This window comes from Lepus europaeus, chromosome 16 (assembly GCF_033115175.1).
Source record: "Lepus europaeus isolate LE1 chromosome 16, mLepTim1.pri, whole genome shotgun sequence".
Lineage (NCBI taxonomy): Eukaryota > Metazoa > Chordata > Mammalia > Lagomorpha > Leporidae > Lepus > Lepus europaeus.
The window spans coordinates 16,002,184-16,022,616 of record NC_084842.1 but is presented as its reverse complement, the minus strand read 5'-3'; the positions used below and the strand labels follow the sequence as shown (position 1 = coordinate 16,022,616).

The following is a 20,433-nucleotide window of genomic DNA, read 5'->3' as shown; positions in this document are numbered from 1 at the left end:
TTAAGGTCTCACAGAGATCCCCCTCCAAGCTCATGCTAGCAATGCCTCTGAGGTCCTGTCATCTTTCAGTAGCACCTGTTCCACACCCATCCACCAGCCCCATGATCCCAAATTCATGCCTTCATTTTCTCAGCTTTTAGCATTTCTTGTTACAGCAGCAGCCATCCCTTTATTACTTATTAATGCTGTATAGCAAATCACCTTTAATGTAGTAGATTAAAGCAACAGTAATTGGCACACTGTAGTGCAGTGGATTAATTCACCACTCGGGACACCTGCATCCCATATTGGAGTGCTGGTTTGAGTTCCAGCTACTCTGCTTCTGATCTAGCTCCCTGCTAATGCCCGTGGGTAGTGGCAGATGATGGCTCAAGTGCTTACCTTCCTGTCACTCAGTTGAGTGACCAGGATGGAATTCCTGGCTTCTGACTTCAGCATGGCCTAGCCTAGCCCTGACTGTTGCAACCATTTGAGTAATGAACCTTCACATGAAAGATCTCTCTTTCTCTCTCTCTCTCTCTCTCTCTCTCTCTCTCTCAAATAAGTAAATCTTTTAAAAGCAGCAACAGCAGTTACCATCTATTTTGTCCCATGATGGGCAAGTAGCAGGAGAGACTTGTTTTGCTGCTTTAGGCAACATCTCTTAGGAAGCTACAGCAAGAGTTGGCTGGGGCGGGAGTGTCCATTTCCAAAATGATTTACTCCTGTGGTTAGTAAATTGGCTCCTCTCCACATGGACCTCTGTATGAAGCAGCCCGAGTGTCCTCACCTTATAGCAGATGGCTTGCCCCAGAGTGAGAAACCTGCAAGATCAAGACTGAAGCTGCTATGCCTTTAATGAATTAGCTTTGAAAGGCACAAATGTCTGTTTCATCCTGGTAGCCATACAAACCAGTCCTGATTGATGCGGCAGGGGACTGCCTAGGGCACAGATATCAGGAGGCCAGGGTCATCGGGAGCCACATTGGAAATTAGCTACAGCATCTGTCATATCCTGAGTGTGGCCTTTGCACCATTATTTCCTTAGATCCCTTGCTTCTTCCACAGCTACAGGATTAACTGGTCATATGTTAACCTCTCCTGCCTGAGGCCTGATTACACTGCTGGTTAACCCTGTGGACAGATCCTTAAATGATGCCATGCAACACATGAGAAGCAATGAACACTGTCCCTTCCATTGTATCAGGAGTCCAGCTGATACCGACAAAACCACACCTCCCTTGGTTTAGGATTGGTGAAACAGTCCAATAAGGCAGGTCAATTTCTTTTTTTATTATTAAACTTTTATTTAATGAATATAAATTTCCAAAGTACAGCCCATGGGTTACAATGGCTTCCCCCTCCCAAAACATCCCTCCCACCCACAACCCTCCCCTTTCCCGCTCCCACTCCCCTTCCAATCACATCATGATTCATTTTCAATTCTCTTTATATACAGAAGATCAGTTTAGTATATATTAGGTAACAATTTCAACAGTTTGCCCCCATATAGCAACACAAAGTGAAAAAAAATACTGTTGGAGTACTAGTTATAGCATTAAATAAGAGTGTACAGCACATTAAAGACAGAGATCCTACATAATATTTTTTTAAAAAATTAATTAATTTTCTATGCCATTTCCAATTTAACACCAGGTTTTTTTTTTCATTTCCAATTATCTTTATATACAGAAGATCGATTCAGTATATAATTAGTAAAGATCTCATCAGTTTGTATCCACGCAGAAACACAAAGTGTAAAAATACTGTTTCAGTACTAGTTATAGCATCACTGCACATTAGACAACACATTAAGGACAGATCCCACATGGGATGTAAGTACACAGTGACTTCTGTTAAGGCAGGTCAATTTCTGTGTTCAGGTCAGTTTCTGTGTAGCCCACACTCAGGGACACATGTCAAGCTCTCCATGTCTAAAGGATCCCTTTTAAGTCCCTTTCACCAGCCTTGAAATGAGAACAGCTCCCTCCTAATCCTTCCCTACAACACAGTGTCTTGTGGAGGATGGCTAAATATAAAATACAATATCTCTCTCCAAAGTCATTTTCCCCAAGTTCTCTGCTTCTGGAGTTCATTAGTGTGTGGAAGAATTGTGAGTTCTCTAGCGTATTCTCATCCAAGTACTTTTTGTGAGTTCAACAGTGTGGTTTATCTGACAACTTACTTTGAAACTTGAATTTATCATCTTGGGATTTGGGCCAAAATTTCAATTTTAGATCCAGGCTGTTGGCACAGTATTTATGTCGCATATCAGAGTGCCTGGGTTAGAGTTCCAGCTCCATTGCTCTATTCCAGCTTCCTGCTGATGCACACACAGGAAGCAGCAGGTGATAGAGCAAGGGGTTGGATCCTTGCCTCCCATATGGCAGAGGGTGATTGAGTTCCTGGCTCCTAGCTTTGTTCTGGCCCAGCCAAACCAGCAAATAGGAGTTCTCCTCTCTTCCCTTCCCATTCCCTCCCCTTTCCCCTCTCCTTCCTTCTCTTTCTCTCTCTCTCTCTTAAAACCTTTTATTTTAATATGCTGTCACAAGGATCTGTGTCCTGAGCTGCAATTATGACTTACCAGGAACACATTTCCTCTCTCTGCTGACATCTGATGAATAAGAGCCCCTTAAGGAACGTAAAACCCCAGGTTCAAGGTTATGCTGGTATTTCTTGTCACTCCCTGAGATGTATTCAAACAGGACTGAGGATGGAGACATACAGCCCAAAGGTGGATAACTTCAGCTTCTTGTTCAGCCCTGCAAAACTGGGGGAGACTATCAGATGGGTTTTCTTCAGAACTTAAGTTAGAAAACATGCTGATCGGCCGGCTCCACGGCTCAATGGGCTAATCCTCTGTCTTCGGGCCGGCACCCTGGAGTTCTAGTCCCCGTCGGGGCGCCGGTTCTGTCCAGGTTGCTCCTCTTCCAGGCCAGCTCTCTGCTGTGGCCCGGGAGGGCAGTGGAGCATGGCCCAGGTCCTTGGGCCCTGCACCCGCATGGGAGACCAGGAGAAGCACCTGGCTCCTGGCTTCAGATCAGCAAGGTACGTAGGCCATAGCGGCCATTGGGGGGGGGGACCACTGTCCACTCTGCCTGTCCAAAAATAAATAAATAAAAAATAAAATAAACATGCTGATCAAGTGATAACTGAAAACATGCCAAAATAGTTTGTCTTTGGATTTACAGTTGAGCCAACTGAAAATAAGGAGTGTGAACTCTTTTAAAATGTATCAAAGTGTTTTTCCAGGGATAATTAAATATTTTATCAGTTCGCCTGGACATTTCACTTGCAAATCACATGACACACTTTTCTGTTTCAGGCAGGCCTTAGTTACTTCTTCAGCTCTCACAAGTGCTAATGCAGCCTCCTGCCAAGCTGGCCAGATCTTCTCCAGAAGAGTGGTGAGGATGAGGTTCAGTGACGGGGTGGGCTCTGCCTGGCCACGGCCTCCAGAGCTGAGCTGGAGGCTGAGGTCCAGAAGCTTCTGCAGCTTCCTGGGCTGAAGGAGGATGGACTTCAGCGCCAAGTCCCCTCACAGGACTTCTGCTGGGCGCTTAGGCGTGGATGCAGGGAATTGGGTTAGGCTGCCTCCAGGGCGTGAGGAGTGCTGACCACACGGGCAGCAGCAAGGACAGGTCCCACGGACACAGGCTTATATTCAGAGTTGGGCTGCTGGGTTGTTTTTTGTAAAAATTGTCAACAATCGAATACTAAGTGTAATTTTTTCCTAAGAAAATATTCGTGAAAACTTTTGTTAAAATACTGTCATCAAACTATCAAAGAGTTATACATATATGATGCCATGTAAAAGCAGGAGGTACAAAATTAAGGTCATCTCAGTATTTTCCATTACTGTTCACACTATATTTCTTTGAATTTTTTCTAATTACATAGTGTCTAGGTTGTACAGGGCAAACAACATCACACATTAATTGGCTTAGGAATATTGTCAAAACGGATTACCTGTAATTCCATTTCCTGTGTAGATTGAATGAGACATTACTAGGACACAGGCCATATGTTCCCCAATGTGTCTTTTCAATTACATTAAATTAAGGTTTTTTGCAAATTAGATACATAAGGAAAGTTCTATGGCTCTTTCAAGCTCATCAAAGATTTTCAATATTATTACAAACAAAAAAGATACATGTAATCAGATGTCTGTAAATTTACATTAGATTTAAGATAGGAATACAACATTCTTAAAGGTTTGTAAATCAAAAAGTAAAACAACTCATGCATGTATAAATACATATTTGTATATTGTCTCTGCTGTAGAATCTTTTCAGGTTTTTCTTAAATTGATATACAATAATTGTACAACCGTATGGGGTACATCGTGGTATTTTGATGCAATTGCCCAATATATAATGATCCCATCAGGATAATTGGCATATCCATCACTTCCCACTTAAGTTTTTTAAATTGTGTTTTTATACAATGTGTTTATAGTACACTAGAATGTTCTACCACACAGATATATTCAGGGTGGGGGGAATCCTAACAACTTAATCTCTCCCTAGATGACAAGTTCAATTACATATGCTTTCTTTTCAAAGATTATTTGTGACTCCCAGAAAGAATTAATACACTACTGACTTAAAATTCTGTAGCTTTTAGATAATTCTTGCAGGGAATTTTTTTTTCCATCAGAAAATAAGTAGTATAGGTGGGCTCTTAACTAATGCTGTTATTTTTTTCTGGGTAGAACACATCTTTCACCTTGAAAAGGATGATGTCCAAAACATATAAATAAGCAAAATAGTGCCAACATGAAAACTCAGAGGAGTAAAAAGCTTATTAATTACAGTGCCTTGGTTTTTGTGTTCCTGTTTGTTGTTTTTTCTTTCAGAATGCTGCCATCTTCTGGTCAAACTGCATCACTTCACACACATGCACACACCCTCACACACACACACAATCATGCTATGAGGTAAATTAGGCGTATATAAATTTACTTTTATGGCAGCCTTTTCAAGATTTGTGCTGACAATGATCTGCAGTAGTTGGATTTCCATGACTGCTCAGAAATGTAAAGATGCTAAATTCACAGATGACATTTCCGGACTTGTAATGCTGTGAAACACGTTGCACAGTCCACGCCTGTGGAACCACAGGAGAGACAGCATCTCTGGGGACTGCTCGGCTTTGTCCTTGCTGTAAGGATCTGTCGCTAAGTAAGCAATCTGAACATATATTTGCTATTTTCAATTCAATTTTCAATGTTTCTCACTTTGAAAAAATTTTAGAATATTCTGTATAAAACTTACACAATAATGGTCTTCCTTACAAGAAAGTACACTCTTGTGGCTGAAAACTTTCCCTCAATCATGTGTCTCTAGTTTTTAGAAAGACTTATCACAGGATATGTAATTTAAATGCCAAACTTTGATCTATGAAGTATGATCACATATTTACACCCATCTTTTCATTCATTCATTGAACACATGTTGGAGCTTTTATCCTGTGCTAGTCAGTTTGCTAAGCACTGAAAATTCAAACACGTGCAAGATGCTGTCTGTGGATTTGAAAGGACATAACTTAATGAATTCCTTCAACCAAGCTCTAGAAATCTCCACCATACCACACTGTCTATAGCTTACAAAAATATCTCAACCTACACAAACCAAAAACTAGCAAATCAGTGCACAAGGGTAAGAAGTCTGTGAAAGATTCATTCGCTACTGCTTGTTGTCACGGATGATTTCGCCCAGATTTTCTCTTTCTGTCTCTCATCGTATTTGCAGTATAGTGACACATATAACCCATACTACATAGCCGTAGAATCTGCCACCAGAGTCAGTATCTAGCAGGTGAAGAATCTGGACACAAGGAGCCCCCAAAGACTCGAGTCACTCAAGAAGAGCTAGGATCACATGCTGGCTAAAAATAACAGCTTCATCTTGCTGCAGTCCTGCCTAAGACCTCTGTGGGTGAAGCAGGAAGTTGCTTCTCTAAAGCATTATGAGGCAGAATCCTAACGAAAGGTGAAATGTGTATTCACAGCTCTAAAGGTCCACTGTCTTTCTCTGATTATGAAACCATAGAACAGGCCGGCGCCTCGGCTCATTAGGCTAATCCTCTGCCTGCAGTGACGGTATCCTGGGTTCTAGTCCTGGTTGGAGCGCCGGTTCTGTCCCGGTTGCTCCTCTTCCAATCCAGCTCTCTGCTGTGGCCCAGGAGTGCAGTGGAGGATGGCCCAAGTGCTTGGGCCTCTGCACCAACATGGGAGACCAGGAAGAAGCACCTGGCTCCTGGCTTTGGATTGCCGCAGTGCGCCGGCCGTAGAGGCCATTTCGGGGGTGAACCAATGGAAGGAAGACCTTTCTCTCTGTCTCTCTCTCTCTCTCTCACTAACTCTGCCTGTCAAAAAAGAAAAAGAAAGAAACCATAAAACAAATCACTCCTCCCTCACTCCACATACATCCCTGCCTTATCTCTTAATGTTTTGAGTTTTCTAATTCTAACAAATTTCACACTGCAACTATTTTGCCTTTCCCATATTCAAAAAAAAAATCACGATTGAAAGTTGATTTATTGAAAGGGTGGCAAGTGTTTGGTGTTGGTGTTAACTCCGGGGTGCCCACATCCCATATCAGAGTGCCTGGGTTCAAGTGGTTAGCCCTGGCCCTGAATCCAGTTTTCTACTAGTGTGCACCCTGGGAGGTAGCAGGTGATTGCTCAAGCACTCAAGTTCCTTGACATTCTTGTGGGATACCCAGATGGAGTTCCAGGCTCCTGGCTTTGGCCTTGACTGCCAACTGTTGCTGGCATGTGGGGAATAAAAGAACAGATGGAAGATCTCTCTGTGATCTCTCAGTGTTTCTCTGCCTTTCAAGAAAGTATATACAATTTTTGATAATAGACAATAAGTGCCTAAAAGTTGGCCATGGCAGGGAGGAGAGGCAAGCATGCTGTGCTTCATAGATCGGTTGTGATTTCAGGAGTAGGCTGTGTGCTTTCACAGCACCAAGCACACAGAAAAGTTTCTCTCTAAAGTGCTTACTTAGAGGCCCAGAGCAAGGAGGAAACTTGTCATCAGCAAATCCCACCAGCTGGGCCTTATTTCCCTTGCAGAGCCATACTGTTTTTCCCATTATTAAAAGAAAACAAGTAAATGATGATATGCATTGTTGAACGGTATTTACTGGATAATGTGAAAATGTCTTCCATATTCTCTGTAATACAAAATAGGAACTGCTACAGATGTTAAGCTCAAGAACTCAAGAATTAATGCAATCAGTTCCCCAGTCAAATCATTCTGTGCAGTAAGAGGTTGCCCCTAAGATTGTGTGGAAATTTTTTTTCTTGGAGCGACACTATTTAGACTATCTCACAAATCATGCTTGTGAAAGTGTGGGGAGAAAAAGTCTTTCTAACAAGTATCTCAGATACCTCCATGCTCTTATTTGCTGGGGCTAATATGAATGTATATATTTTCTTGTGATTTTAAACCCAGTTTTTTTAAAGATTAATTTATTGAAAGGCAGAGTAAGAGGGAGAACAAATGTCTGCAATGCCCAGAGCTATTCGGGGCTGAAGCCAGGAGCCTGGAACCCCATCCATATCTCCCACATGGGTGGCTGGGGCCAACCACCTGGCCTATCTTCTGCTGCCCTCCTAGGCACATTAGCAGGGAGCTGACTCCAAAGTGGAGTAGCCAGGTCTCAGACGACGCCCCCCCCCCCATAAGGGATGCCAGCATCCAGCACAGACCATGCCTTTACTTTGCTTGCTGTGCCACAATGCCAGCCCCTAACCTCAGTTTAATATTCTACAAAATAAAATGTAACGTGTACTTTATACCCTTCTTTGAAGTAGAATGTTTGCCAAGCTTTGAAGTAGTCTTTCGGTCCTCACCACATGGCAAAAAATAAAAATGTAATTGTTGAAATTTCCAATTTAGATAGAAGATTTAAAGAATTTGAGTATAGGCCGGCGCCGTGGCTTAACAGGCTAATCCTCCGCCTTGCAGCGCCGGCACACCAGGTTCTAGTCCCGGTCGGGGCACCGATCCTGTCCCGGTTGCCCCTCTTCCAGGCCAGCTCTCTGCTGTGGCCTGGGAGTGCAGTGGAGGATGGCCCAAGTTCTTGGGCCCTGCACCCCATGGGAGACCAGGAGAAGCACCTGGCTCCTGCCAGCGGAACAGCGCGGTGCACCGGCCGCAGTGCGCCTACGCGGCGGCCATTGGAGGGTGAACCAACCGCAAAAAGGAAGACCTTTCTCTCTGGCTCCCTCTACTGTCCACTCTGCCTGTCAAAAAAAAAAAAAAAGAATTTGAGTATAATCAGCCTGATCTTTGGCTTCCTGTATCAGAGGGTAAATTGAACTTGGATTTCAACTGCTCCAGTGTGGTTGATCTGAATCCATAATAAACCGTGCAACCATGGACAATGCAGTCTATTACACTGGAACCTATTTCAAGAGGCTACATTAAATACTATAGATCATAAATTAAAAGCAGATATAGTTTTCACATTGTTAGGATCTCCATACATACCTTTTAAAATAAACGTGTTCTTAGAAAGTAATGCATAAAATTATTTTTGGCAAAATGAATAACATTTTCAATAGTATATTCTTGTTGCTTGAATTCTGTGGACTATTCTTTCAGCTGAATCAAATTCTGGTATTTTCTGTACTAGAGTATATTAAAGAGGCACACATATGTAACTGAGAAAGGGACCAGACCAAGACAATTGGTTTAACCAGGAAGATTAGAGTATCAAGAGCCCAGAAGGACATCCATCCTTGTCCTGCATGCCTTAGAATAAGGTAAGGATTGGCTTAGAAAGTCGAGTTCTCAGAACAGTTGAAATACTCAACCTCAGAGAAAACTGAAAGATGAAGGAGGCTTTATCATCAGTGTACACACTTGTGTATTCAGAGCCAGCACTAATGAACTTGGCCATTATCTGGGAAGACAAGGACTATGAAAATGATTAACAATTCAGTCACCTCTCTCTGCATCCAACCTAAACTTGTCAGTTGAATTTGTGCTACAGCTGTCTCATTGCTGCTACCTGTAGCTGTTATTCTTACTTGCTATTCTCTGAGCCAACTCCTGGTGGATATGTGCAGGGTATATAAGGGCATCCTAACCATCTGACCTCATTAGGAATATTCAAAAGAATATTTATCATGAACTGTAATACATATATTCCTAGAAAATTTGTTTCTCTGCCCTTTTATTTATTATATTAGTGTTTATTTGAGAGTGAGAGAGAAATCAATCTCCCATCCATTGACTCATTACCCAAATGCACACAATGACCAGGACTAGACCAGGCAGAGTCAGAAGCTGGAAACTGCATCTAGGCAGCCCACGTGGGTGGCAGGGACCCAACTACTTGAACCATCACCTCTTCTTCATAGGGTGCACGTTAGTACAAAGCCAGAATTAGGGGCATTAGGAGCACAGCTATGACACAAGCATAGTCACTTTGATTTGCTATGCAGGCATTCAGAGTAGCAGCTTAACCACAAGCCCAAAGCTCACCCCTCTTTGGCTTCTTAATAGTTTACTGTATGAGCATCTTTCGATCTGAGTAAGCATTGAGTGCTAACAAAATATTAGAATGAGCATCGTGCATACGTCTGTTAAGTTCTTTCTATGAACACTGGGTCATTTCTACTCAAGAAGATGAGGAAATACCTCAGGCCTTAGTCAAAAATGACAGAAAGTTCATGAACTGTGCTTTATAATCATGGCAATTCAGATCTCAGTAGGCAAGCAGCAGTGTTTTATTAGTGATTGACACAAACAGTTTTAGGAGGGATTCCTGCACTGTGTTGTACCCCTGAAGACAGGATGTCCTTCCACATCACCAGGGAATAATTCACTTGGACAGTTTCTTGGAATGCTGGTGAACCCCTGGACAGTGCTGCTGTTTGCGTAGAAAGTGGTTAGAAACAGGCTACTCCTGGAAATGATGACTTAATATAGATTGCCCTTCTCTCTATAAATGTAAGGAAAGCATGCTATTGAACCTTGACTTGGGATTTCTGGGACTTTTAAAACAATCCCTAATAAATATCAATCATCTTCTTAGCCCATTTTTTTCAGATATTCAGAATCCTAGTTTCCATTATCAAAGCCACACTCCCCACACACATGTGTGTACACACACACATGCGCACACACATACTTCTAAAAGAAGTAGCAGGTGAAATGTAATGGTAATGAGGTGTAACTACTTCTCATGAAGCAAAAATTGCTAACTGCAGATCAAATGAATACTCTCCCAATCTATCTTCATGTATTCACTTTCAGCCTTCATCAATCTCCAGTGAATGTATTTTCAAAGACTTTAGCTTTTGACAATGTGCTATTACCGTGCCATAGATGGTATTGGATCCTTTTGTGATGTGCTGTGTAGTGATCAAGATGCCCTTTAAATACCAAAATATTACCTTTTGGCTATCAATGTTTTATTTGTTCATTGAGTAATCACTTACTGAGTACCTACTGTGTAACAAGAGTTGTGCTACATGCCAGAGATACACTAGGCACCCTCATAGAGCTTGCAGTTAAAAACTGATTTGGGAGACACACTAATAATCAGTTCTGACTCGGAGAAGCTTGCTATGGGACCTGAGCTAATTTAGAGGGAATCAGCAGAAAGAAATAAGTTACAGTGGGTGCTTCAGAAGTATTTCTTGAATATTTAAGGGCAAAGTGAATCTTCAGCATGGTAAAGGATGTGTCTGGAGCCATGGAAAGAAATTTTCAGGCAAAGAGTCAGTGTGAGTGAAGGCATGGAAGTGGGAAAAGCCCACTGCACATATGGGTACTTGCATTTGGTTTAGTTGGGGACAGATGCAGGGGTTTCAGATCCAGAGTCATGGTTGCTAACGGATAGTTAGAGTTAGATCCAGAAGTATCTCCTAGACAATAACAAAGAGGATGAGGGGGCTTTATCCAAGGATTTTATAGGGAAAGAGAGAGAGAGAGAGAGAGAGAGAGAGAGAGAGAGAGACCAGATGTGCATTCTAAAAATATCTTTTTTGAATGGGTACAGGATACCTTAGAGTCACTCTATGGTGGGAGATTATTTTGAATACTGTTAGAGCAATCCAGGCACAAAATGATGATATGTAAACTGAAAAAGAGAATGTGTGGAAGGATCTAAGAAATACTAAGGAATTAGCACCTGTATAATACAGTAATATACTGGATTTAAGGAGTAACCAGCAAGAGATTGTCTTTGGCACCCATTTTTCCCTTCTGAAAATAGTCTCCAGTTTTCATTTGAGAATTGCTCCCAGAAACACTTCCTTCTTGTAACATAGCAGGATGACCCCCAAGAATAGAACATGTGGCCCAGATTAGAGTTGCTAAACACACAAGCCATTGCCAAGGCCAGTCTCCTGTGTGACTGTGTGTGAATGGGTGTGTGTGTGTGGACAGGGGGAACTGGGTGAAGCAGGGATCCACTTGTCCTGAGCTAGTCTAATTGGGATTGGATGTCAGCAGCTTTGTGGGAGGCTGTCTCCTTTGTCTGTGTTTAGAGTAGCAAGAAAATGAGCAGGGAGTGCTGTACCCATCTTGCCACACCAGATAGAGAACCTAAGAATGCAGCCAAGAGACAAACAAAGCTTAAGGAGGGAGCAAGCCAGGCACATTTGGGTGGCATTGCTTGAGCCTTGACTTCAGCCACACCTGTAGCCAGACCTACAACTGGACTTTTCAATTGGTTACGCCAATGTACTTAAGTTGTTTGTAGGGGAAAGAGTACAAGTTCATACAGAAGTCAGGGACAAAGCCAGGGAGCAGTTTAAGTCTACAGGTCTGGAGCTGCAAGAACAAATCTGTCCTGTAGTGGAAGCCACAGACAGATGATTTTATAAATGAGATATCACCGAGTGTTCTGAAGAAAAATCTGAGAAAACTATGGGTAACACCAACATACACTCCATGAGTTACTCAACAAAGGCTTATTGAACATGAAACTCCAAGTACTACATCAATGAACCAAAGTGACAATAGAAATAATAAATAATAGCAATATCAATAAATCCCTGATAAGAGTATGTTAGAGAAAAAATAGGGCAGGCATATGGCCTAGCAGCTTGATTGATTGTATCCCATATCAAAGCGCCTCAGTTAAACCTAGGAGCAAGGCAGGAATTTTGGCACAGCAAGTTAAGCTGCCACTTGGGGCACCATGCACCTGTATCAGAGTGGTGATAGATGCAGTCCTGCCTGTTTTCAAAGCCCCTGGAAGGCAACAGATGATGGCCCAAGTTCTTGTCACCCACATGGGAGACCTGTATTGAGTTCCTGACTCCTGACTGCAGTTCAGCCCAGCCCTGGCTATTGTAGGAATGAACCACAGAAGAGGGATGGGTCTCTCTTCTCTCTCTCTCTCTCTCTCTGTCCCAAGTAAGTAAAGATTTTTAAACAATAGAGACAAAAAAATTCAGAAAGCAAACCAAATAAAGTATACAGCAAGTTGAATAATGATGTGTTCTAGGAAGAATGAATGGGATATGGACTTTCAGAGAGAGCAAACTAGGCTCCATCAATTCATTGAGTTTTTTTCAGTAAAGATGGGAAGGGAGTGAGAAAGTATACCATGCAAACACCTGCAGGCATACAAAAACAGGCATGCTGGGACATAAAACAAGCAGATCACTGAGCTAGAACTGAGAGATCAAGGAAGAACAACCGGGTTACCTAAGGCAGGTCAGGCCATTGACTTCTTTTTGTTGTTGTTGTTGTTGTTTGGGTTTTTTTGTTGTTTTTTTTTTTTTTTTTGGGGGGGGTTGACAGGCAGAGTAGATAGTGAGAGAGAGAGACAGATAGGCCATTGACTTCTATTCTGAGTGAGATGTGAAGCCACGGGAGGTTTCCAGGTAGAGATGTTCTATGATTTGACTTGGGTTTCAAATGGACTGCTCTGGCTGTGTTGAGAACAGCTTTAGGCACAAGGAAAGGGACTTGGGAGACTAATTAGGAGAACAGTATTAGAGTTTAGGCCAGAGAAGGTGGAGGCTGTGCCAGGGTGGCAGCAGTGATGTGGGGAAAACTGTTCATATTCTAGATACATGTTTAAGGGAGAGAAAACATGAATTCTGATGGATGGAATGTGATATCTAAGAGAAAAAAAAGCAAGCCAAGGATGACTTCAGGTGTTTTGCCTTAGCTACCAAAAGAATGAGAGAAGCCCTCTGAGGAAGCAAAATGAGAGACCAGAAAAAATTGTTAGACAATGCTGTCACAGAAAACAAAGGAGCTCACACTGAGAAGGAGAGCTTGGTTAATATCCACAAAAGCTGCAGAAAAAACCATGGGGATAATATGAGCACCAAAAATTCCCCTTTGATCTGACGTCAACAACAGAAAAAGCAGCTCTTCGATGACGGTGGTGAAAACAGTATAATCTTTTTCTTTTTATTTCTCTTTATTTCCCAAGCCAAATGCACAGAAATTGCTAGCCTATGTAAGAAGGTATCAATAGACTGAATAAAACAATGAACCTATTTGAAGCTCAACCAAATCCTACAAATCTACATAACCACAATGGAAGACAGAAGCTCAGGACATAGTGCATGTCTGCTAGGCATTTATGGACAATGGCAGACACTTATGTGAGCTCACACATAGGTGTGAGGCAGTCATACCATTGTGCCACATGTCTACTTGTTCTAAACATCACCAGATAAGGCTTGAGCATGAACAGTGTTAATGCAAGTACCACTTGCCTTAACTCAGAATAAACATTTGTTTGTTCTAGAAACAGTAAGCCTTAATAAATGTTCAACCCCCCTCTACCCTTCTGTGAGGGATGTATAGCCTAGAAGCTTCAAGGATATGTATTTGCCCCCAAACTGCCTAGCTCAGCTCTTAGAACAAATGCATGCCAACTTGGTAAACAAAACAGCGCAGCTCAAATGGAAAATGCTCTCTGAAGGAACATCAATATTTTGTAAGAACTCTTTTCTGCCTGGGGAAAAACTGCCTCACCTTGCATTTTCATTTGGGTAATAACCCACAATAGCAACCGGCAGTCATTCCTGATTTCCCTGCAGCAAATAAGAACTTGAGCTTATTGTGCTACTTTGCGGGAGGTGCAAAAGCAACACTCCCATCTGCCAGAGATGCCCCTACCGTGAAGGAGAAGGTATCAAGGAAGAGAGAGGCACTGCATGAGCTTAAGTTTGGTGTCATGGAAAATATGCAACCCTGGGAGATGGAAGAGGTGGTGTTGGAGGCCCCCTTATCACCGAGGGACAATAACGTCTCCTTCTAAAGAAGGGCTCACAATCTTATCTGTTTGAAAATCCCCTATTATGTCTTTCAACAAAACAGCTCAAATTTTCTTTTCCACTTTGAGTCATATATGACTGGAATGATTGCAGCTTTTTGGAACACACTGAGCATTCGATGCCAGGGTCAAAGATTGAGTCCTTGACTGTACTCATTGCTTTATACTCAGAGTGTTTTCCATCCCAGAAACCATTTCCCGCTCCAGAGCCATAGTGAAATTCCAAACCCCCACACAATTAGTGATTGCAACTGGGACCTACAGAGAGTATGGTCAATTCTGTGAAACTCCTCCCTTCATTGAAGAACTTCTCCTACCCCTTGTCCTGATCATTCAGTAGCATCTTCATTTGAAAATTTAACTGAAATCATCTATAGAAAGCTTTTCCTGCCCTGCCTTCTTTGCCCCAGTGCAGGCAACTGGGTACTCCTGCTGAATTCATCCTCAAGCTGCCCAATTCAGATAAACACACAAAAGACAAAAATAGACCATGAGTGCTTTCCTCCTGCTATCCACTATGTTCACTAAAAGTCTTGGAGTACTACCTGATTTTCCAGCTTCAAAGAATATAGGAAAGATTCAATGTGTTAGACTATGTAACAAAAACAAAGAACCTCAAAAGCAAACAAGGTTGTATTTTTGTTTTATCTTATATTGCTACTGCTTTTGCTGTAATAAAGAAATGACGTTGAACAAAAAAACAATTTGTGAGACCTTGGGTAGATGGAGATTGCTTTCTGTGTTCCTTCCATGGGACCCCTTAGCAAGGATTGGGATTCACAAGCTATGTATAGACAGGACACAAAATGTCTTGCAGGCTCTTTAAGGACTGCATGGATCACAGCCAGTCATTCTTTGTGCTGCGTTTCCTAGCAGGTCATGGCCTGGAGTGACTGACTACAGAGCATTCCACATCCTGAGTCACAAACCTTGCAGGTGGCCCTTCTTTCTGCCAGCTTGATCAGATCAGATCTAGCCTTGGGAATGGCCGTGGCCCAGCAGGCGCCCAGAGGGTGTGAAGAGGAGAGGGAAGGGCAGCAGCCAGAGCAAGTACCCAGCACTATAGTGGAAGCCCAAAATTAGGAAAGTGAGGGATTATAAAGAGAACCAGACAGAAGCACAGAATTCGAAAGACAAATAGAATGTCAGTTAGCCTCTATTCTAATTCTCAGCATTATGAAATATAGGAATACAGCCTCCAGGGAGACAGAAAGAGAGAGAGAGAGGAAAGGGAAAGGAGGCCAAGTTCGTGGTTCAGAGAGTAAGCAGACTGGAATGGGGGTTGGAGAGAAAGTGTGCCCCATGCGTACAAGAAAGGAAGGAAGGAAGTGATGCAATACAGCAAAGAATGCAAGAGAGCCTGAGCAATTCCACAGAGAGCAGAGTGTGTGGACAAGCCTGTGTGAAGGGAGAACAGGAAAACTTCTGGAACAAGCCGCAGCCAGATGGCCCTTGACCCAGAGGGGAACTGGAGCCCTTGGTCTGGAGAGATCTTCCCCTTGGCCATGCGTGGACTTGCTGCCTTGATCGAGTCTTGAGAGAGGACCCAACAGGACATAAATGGAGAGAAGACCGAATGAGGGGACGCTGTGGCCTGAAATTCACATCCTCTCAAACTGAGCACAATTTTAAATGTTTTATTCCTCCTCTTCTTGTTTGAACTTGGGCAGAAGCACCTTGAAGTCTTAAGTCACCTCTGGACTGCATCCCCAACTCTTCATTTAGTTTATTGTAGGACTTTATCTCTCTAAGCCTTGGTTGATTCAACCTCAAATGGTGAACACCATTCATGGGTTTAGCAGCAGAATCTCCCTCCTGCACACAAAGAACCTTCCATAGACTGCAGGCTCCATGGAGCCACAGGCCACATCTGCCTTGGTCATTATGACCTCATCTCACTGAGAACACTGACAGGCATGTAGCAGATGCACCATAGATGGATGTCAAATGAATTAAAGGAAAATACAATGCACAAAGCATACAAAAGCTGAGCTGTGCTGGCTGAAGCAGTATGGGACCCTACTCCCTCACCCCTCTTGACCGTTGGGTCCCTAAAGGAGTACTCAGAGCACAGGAACCCCAGCTTGAAACTGCTAGCTGACCTAGCTGTCCTGACATCTCCTCTGCAAGTACCTAGTTCTATAGTCTCTATGCCGAGCACGTTGAGTTCAAGTGTAGACATTCATCTGCTTTGGCCCAAATTCACCTGACTGAAGGATCACTTTTCCCACTTCACCCTCTACTTTAAAGTCCTGGTCTTTAAACCTCCTTGCTGGTACAGTTTCCCCTCTCTTTCCAGAAGATGAAAGAATTTTTCCAGACAAGCCTGCTGTGAGTGACTTCATGGAAATGAATATCTCGAGTCCCTTATGTGCCTCTCATGCGGGGAACTCCTTGTATTTATTTATTTTTAAGAATAGGACTGGGAGGTTGACGTTTCCATTAGCAGTTGAGTGATTTTTTTTTTTAAATAAAAACTCCACTCCTCGGTGAGACATGCCTCACATTCCGGTCTCCCCACTTCAGGCACTTCTGTGCTACTAAATATGCGGTGGGAATGACACATGTCTGGAAACCCAGAAGTAACACGTCTCACAACTGCTTGCTCAGTGGTGTACAATGAAGGTGTTGTGAGCGGCTGCCGGAGGAATGCGGACTCCAAGATCCTCAAAGAGCAATCTGTGACATCTTTTGCCTTGGCATTTATCCCTACATGTGCTCAAAGGTGTCTTATGTTTGAGTGCTGCTCCTGCCTATCACAGGATTAAGGCACGGAGTCATCTGGCTGTCCAAAGGCTGCTGGAAATATCACAATATCGTTAGGCAAAATGAGGCCAGTAATTTCCCCTCCAAGAGAGGACACCTGTGATAACAGATGCTGCTAAGTAGGATGAACTAGCTCCTCATACACAAAGTCAGGTACAAGTGAGCCACATGGATGTTTGCCTCAGTGCTTCCTGTAGCTCTGGTGTACTTCTGTTTTTAAGGGGCAGACACAATCAGTTTAGCTCAAAGACTTTTTCTCCCAATTTATCTCAACAAAGAGATTCACAGCAAGGTATTCTCTTGACCAAAGTTAAAGCTAATAATAGGATAGAGGTTGTGAAATGGAAATTTAAAATGGAATTGGATTGCTAAGGATTATGCTAATGAAATACAGATTGGATCAGATATAAATTAAGTATCAGAACAGGAAGACATTTGTCCCAGTTGAAAAAAAAAAGTGTTGAAAGTCTTTGGGCACAGATTTTCAAACAATTTCTAACTTTATACTAACAGTTTAATCCTTGGCAAAATATATAGTACACTTCAACAAGAGAAAACTTTGCAATTACCTTTTATTAAACTCAAAATAATTTCTAATGTAACAATTAGTTCTTATCATTCTGATGGTTTTTCAGATTAATGAATTCAAAACATGAGATATTTTCTCTTAAAATAAGCACTTTAATTAAATTAATGAAAAGATGCTTGGTTGAGCTTTGAAAAGTTTACAAAGAAGTCTATAGTGGATGACTTTTTTCCCCAAAAGAAAACTTTTATTTAAGGGATACAAACTTCATGCATTTCATAAGTACAATTTTAGGAATATAGTGATTCTTCTCGCCATAACCACCCTCGCACCCACACTCTCACCCCTCTTCCTTCTCCCTCTGCCATTCCTAGTCCCATTGTCCACTAAGATCCATTTTCAATTAACTTTATACACAGAAGACCAATTCTATACTAAGAGTTCAATAGTTTACATTTAAAAAAAACTGTAATGGATGACAATTTTAAAAGTCATATATCCCTAGTCCAAAAAGGGAATCCATGTGAGCTTACAGATGTAGGTACCAGTACTTAGGGCCACTAAACAAAATGGGAGATAGAAGTGGCATTACCCATAAACCTGGACACTTAAAAACAGTGCTTGACCATGACACATAAGTGGGATCAACATAAACACATTCACATACACGCACACATATCCTTCTTCCTACTAGCACTGCAAAGAAACCATACCTTTCAAATTTCAGAGAGCTCCTTCCAGCACAGAAAGAGTTAAAGGAGTGCCTACCTTTGTACCTGGTTGCCTTTAGCCAAGTAAAGCAAATGCCATATAAGCATAGAGCTTTGTTCTTGATCGTTCACGTTATCATTTTGGTGCCAAACACAAAGAGATCCAAATGAAATCCAATTTTGCAATCACCAAATACTGAGAAATGTTTGAGCATGCTTGGTGCGGTTAGATTTTGTCGGTCCTGCAATGTTATCAGAAAATGAAGTTGTAGAATTCTTCTGCGTGGTGGCATGGTTTGTTTTTTTGCTTTTTTGTATTAATAGGAAGAACATGTGAAAATACCAGTGAGTTTAGGTTCTGTTTATTCTTTGTCTCTCCTATGTACCAGAACAATGACTGTTGGGGGTAAAAAGCTAGGTTCAGTTTCCACTTAGGTCACCAGCTTTATGACCTTGAATTAATTTCATATCTGAGCTTCAATGTTGTTAACCTACAAAATAAGGATAATTGTACATAGTTGCCATGGATATCATGAACTTAAAAGGAAAAAAAATAACTGTAAATGCTTAGCATGCAGTTATTCAATGACTTATATTAAGTTCCTGCAATGCACGTGCTCTGAGACTACAGTGCAGAGTCAGGCAGAAAGCACAGACTCTGCCCATGGGGAGCAAATGTTTAAGTACAAGCAAATATTCACACTACAAACAAATCCAAAGGAAAATGCTGAAAGACAGCTTCATTCCGTGGACTCTTCACTTGTTGCTCGTTCTAGAATGAGGATGTTGCGATTTTTTTGTGTGTGATGGCTGATTAATATTTATGTTCCTCAATAATATATAAACTTCATGATGGCAAAGACCAGCCTTGTACATCCATACCTGCATACAGTAGGCACATAATGCTGAATATAGGAATGTGAGCCTTTAGATAGGATGTTCTAGAAACGCCTCTCAAGGATGCTGGAGCATGTAAGTGATGAGAAAAAGGTCAGCCTTGGGAAGGAAAAGAGCCAAGAGCATTCTAGACAGGAAATGTCCAGGGCAAAGGCCCTGAGACAGGAAGGAGCATGGAATGCCTAAGGGACAGGAAGGGGCTGGTGGGATGAAGTAGCCACGACAGGCTAGGGTGTATTTCAGTTTTACTCTAAGTGTAAAAGCAAGTCCCCTTTCCCTCTTCCATGCCTCTCCTTGTTTACAGTTTTGTTTTAGTAACAAGATAAGCATCCATCTAAAAATTAGGCAATAACATCCGGGATGATGAGAAACAGATGTGAGGAATCATGCAGGAAAGGTGAGCCTACATAAGAGCTTACCTTTGGTTTCAAGCTTATCCTGGAATGTATTAACACTTTGGGGCCCTTGGCTCCCCGCTCTACAGACTGCCCAGAAATCGGCACCAACTGCCCTAATTCCATGCTCTGTTGTCTCCACTTTGGAGGATGCCACGGAAATGCTTCTTAGCCAGACTCTACCAATTCCCCCAAACACAGACTCTTTCTCCAGTTTTACTGGTTCTCTTCCAAAAAGTCACTTAATCTTCAGGGTTCAGCTTCCACATCCTCTAAAGTGACACTGAGGTCACTCTGCCTGCAGGTTTTGCCTTCAGCTTCTCAGCACGGCAAGCTGATTCAAATTAAACCACTGCTCAGTACTTTGCTTCTTCAGAGCAGGAAGCTGGAAAGTTCTGCTGTTTTCTCAAAAGTCAGTGGTTGTCATCTATTGTATCCAGCTGTTGTTTGGCTCTGCATTTGGATTTCTTTGATTTTTAGGAAATTCTCTGTTCTTCCTCTTCTTCCTGCCTTGCTTGTGTGGGAGGGCTATGTTATAACTCAACCTAGCATGCAGAATACCATGTGACCCAATGCCTTGCCTTTAGTGCTGTGACTCACTTCTAAGACAGTGTTGATACACAAGGATATTTCCAAAGTTCATGGAAAAAATGAAATTGAAAGATAGGTTTATTTTGTGGCAAAAAAATGTAACCCATGCGTAACTTTTTCATAATACGCCTTTTCCATGAACATTTTGAAGACACTGTGTATGTGGCTGGTGAGGATTCAGGCAGTGGTACTTTTGTCAGCCCTAGGAGTTCCCCCTTGAGAATGAAGCTTGATTCCACCCCTTCCTACTCTACTGGGAGAGACATTTGATTTTGGTAGGGAAAATTTTCCAA

At 42.2% G+C, this 20,433-nt stretch overlaps 1 protein-coding gene and 1 long non-coding RNA gene across 4 annotated transcripts in view; one reads left to right on the top strand and one right to left on the bottom strand.

Annotated features, from left to right (window-relative positions):
- The window catches only part of DLC1 (DLC1 Rho GTPase activating protein), a 432,547-nt gene that overhangs the window by 134,064 nt on the left and 278,050 nt on the right, over positions 1–20,433 (top strand). The window lies entirely within an intron of this gene.
- LOC133775216 (uncharacterized) lies at positions 1,709–20,069 on the bottom strand. Of its 2 annotated transcripts, none has more exons than XR_009868210.1 (3): positions 19,574–20,069; positions 18,316–18,748; positions 1,709–3,077 (listed from the first exon to the last, which is right to left on the bottom strand). It is a non-coding gene; the product is annotated as an uncharacterized LOC133775216 (long non-coding RNA). The 2 variants fall into 2 exon arrangements; XR_009868209.1 differs by having other exon boundaries at positions 18,316–18,499.